At 39.7% G+C, this 2,833-nt stretch overlaps 1 non-coding gene across 1 annotated transcript; it reads right to left on the minus strand.

Moving 5' to 3' along the window:
- Positions 1-2,416: 2,416 nt before the first annotated feature.
- Trnar-ucu (transfer RNA arginine (anticodon UCU)) lies at positions 2,417-2,490 on the minus strand. The gene has a single exon. It is a non-coding gene; the product is annotated as a tRNA-Arg (tRNA).
- Between the last annotated feature and the right edge of the window lie 343 nt (positions 2,491-2,833).

Consider the following 2,833-nt stretch of genomic DNA (forward strand, 5'->3'; position numbering starts at 1 on the left):
TGAGGGGAAATAACTTGTTTGAGGCCATACTGGAGTGCTCTGTGTGTGTGTGCCTGGTGAGACTGCAGGTTTGAAACTAGAATTTTTTAAATAGAGTTGTGTAGGCTTGGGCTGGGGATGTGGCTCAAGCGGTAGCATGCTCGCCTGGCATGCCTGCGGCCAGGGTTCAATCCTCAGCACCACATACAAACAAAGATGTTATGTCCGCCAAATACTAAAAAAAAAAAAAAAAAAAAAAACTAAAATTCTCTCTCTTTCTACCTCTATCTCTCTCTTTAAAAAAAAGTGTTGTGTAGGCTCAGGACTGAGGCCATCTTCACAGGACTCCTCAGAGGGTCTCTGTGGCAGATCAACCTCCATACCCCACCCTTACTAGTCTAGTGAATCTTAGATCAGCAGTTAAAAACCTGGGCATTTTGTTCCATAATTGTATGGTGTTTTCAGCTTGTCTCTAAAGCCCTTTGTGGGCATCCATGTGCCATGAGTCCAGCTTGTTCCCACATTGTGTGGTGAAGACTGGAATAATTATCTGAAGAGAACCCCAACTTCATTTGTTGTTTCCATGCACAAGAGAAATTGCACTTTTAGAGCTTGTTATGGAGGTGTTTTTTGTTGTTGTTGTTGTTGTTTTTTTTTGTGTGTGTGTGTGTTGTTTTCTTTTTGGTACCAGGAATTCAACTCAGGGGTGTTCAGCCACTGAATCACATCCCCAGCCCTTTTAAAATATTTTTATATGGAGACAGGGTCCCTTTGAGTTTCTTAGGGCCTCATTAAGTTGCTGATGCTGGATTTTAACTCAATGCTCCTCATGACTCCTGAGCTTTTTTAATGTAGGGGAAGCAGTATCACAAATTCAGAACAACAATATAAATTCCAGAACTTCAGCTTAGCTCTTCCTAGGTCTGAGAATAAACCTCTAGTTTTCTAGCTCTCTGTTTACATATTCAAATCTAGGGTTCTTTTTTCATAGTGAATTAGTATAAAATAGAAGGGATAGTAAAATTACAGTGTAATCAGGATAATGAGCCTCATTCTAACACATCTGGAGGCTAACTGGAAGATATGTTAATGAGCACCATTAAGGCCTATTTCAAATGTAAAAAAAAAACCTTAATGCCCACTTTTGGGAACACCTTCAACAAAGTCCTTTGTCCCATGGTGAAGTTGAAAGAGGAAAGATGGGTCATGGAAAAGATGAAAATGAACCCATATGGTAGTCAGTCTGCCTTTTCTAAAACCTATTTTAAATAGATTTTTCCATGTCTGCTGAAAAACATCTGTAAACTTTTAAGATGGCACACAAAAACGAGTTTATATGGTATCATTCCCCATCCCACATGGTAGGAGTTCTATTTCGACTTGCTTAAATAAATAGACTTTATTCTTCAAAATTTGTGAGACAAGCACCCAGATGCAATTGGAAAAGTGAGAAATTTTGTTTCATCTCAAAACTCCACTTTCAACATTATCAATGACTATTTTCCCATATTTCATTTCATTTTTCTTCAAGAACTAGACAGCATTTTTAAAAGATTTGATTTATCATCTTTGTAGGAATGGGGGAAACGCTCCATAAACTCAACAAGCAGGACTGTAGAGGCCTGTCATAGAAGAGAAGGGGGAAGGGGGAAGAAGAGAGAGGGAAGGGGGAAGAGAGGGGGAGGGAGATGGGGAGAGGGAGAGGGAGAGGGTGTTGATATTTATGAGCTCAATGGGCATGAGGAGGAGCAGGGGGGAGTGGGCTCTTACTTCTTTATTGGCTGAGAGTTCACGCCACTTTGGGGATTTGGAGGTGTGTCATTGTGCCATTAAAAGTTCACACTATTCAGTGTCATGGACCTGAGCTCCTGGAAGAGAAATGCTCCAGGCACCATCTTTTTTTTTTTTTTAAGAGAGAGAGAGAGAGAGAGAGAGAGAGAGAGAGAGAGAGAGAGAGAGAGAGAGAGAGAGAGAGAGAAAGAATTATTTTATTTTTATTTTTAGTTTTTAGTTTTCAGCGGACACAACATCTTGTTTGTAGGTGGTGCTGAGGATGGAACCTGGGCCGCACGCATGCCAGGTGAGTGCTCTACCACTTGAGCCACATTTCCAGCCCCTTCAGGCACCATCTTTACCAACAATCCGAGCTTTTTACATATGAATAAAGCAGAATAAAATTAGTTGACATTAAAAAGTATTAATCTCTTCTAAATGAGGTAGTGTAATTTATGTGTCCCAACAAAGGTCCTCAATTCATTTTGTTTTCATATGTAAATCCTTTTTATTAAAATAGCCCTGACCCATAGAAACATTCCAAACGTTTCAGTAAACACCTTTCTCTGGTGTGGCAGTAAAATAAAAGTGGGACTAACTTGAATTCAAACGACATGAAAGATCAATCTCTCTCTTTCTTTCCTTTTTTTTTTGTTTTTTGTTTTTGTGGTACTGGGAATTAAACCCAGGGCCTCATGCTTAGAAGGCAAGCACTCTACCAGCTGAGCTATATCCCCAGTCCCATATTTTGGGATGCAAAACCAGTTATTGAAGTCATGGGCGCTCTACCACTGAGCCACATCCCTCCCTTATTTTTTATTTTTACTTAGAGAAAGGTTTTCACTGAGTTTCTTAGCTTCTCACCATTGCTGAGACTGACTTCAAATTCAGAATCCTCCTATCTCAGGCATGCACCACCATGCATGGCCAACTTCCATCTCAAAAACTAAAGTACACAGCAAGTTAGGTCACAGGCTGTCAACAAATAGGTACACTATGTAAAAAACTATTTTTTAGTTGTTGATAGACCTTTATTTTATTTACTTATATGTAGTGCTGAGAATTAAGCCAAGTGTCAGAC

Source organism: Marmota flaviventris, unplaced genomic scaffold (genome assembly GCF_047511675.1).
Source record: "Marmota flaviventris isolate mMarFla1 unplaced genomic scaffold, mMarFla1.hap1 Scaffold_1504, whole genome shotgun sequence".
NCBI lineage: Eukaryota > Metazoa > Chordata > Mammalia > Rodentia > Sciuridae > Marmota > Marmota flaviventris.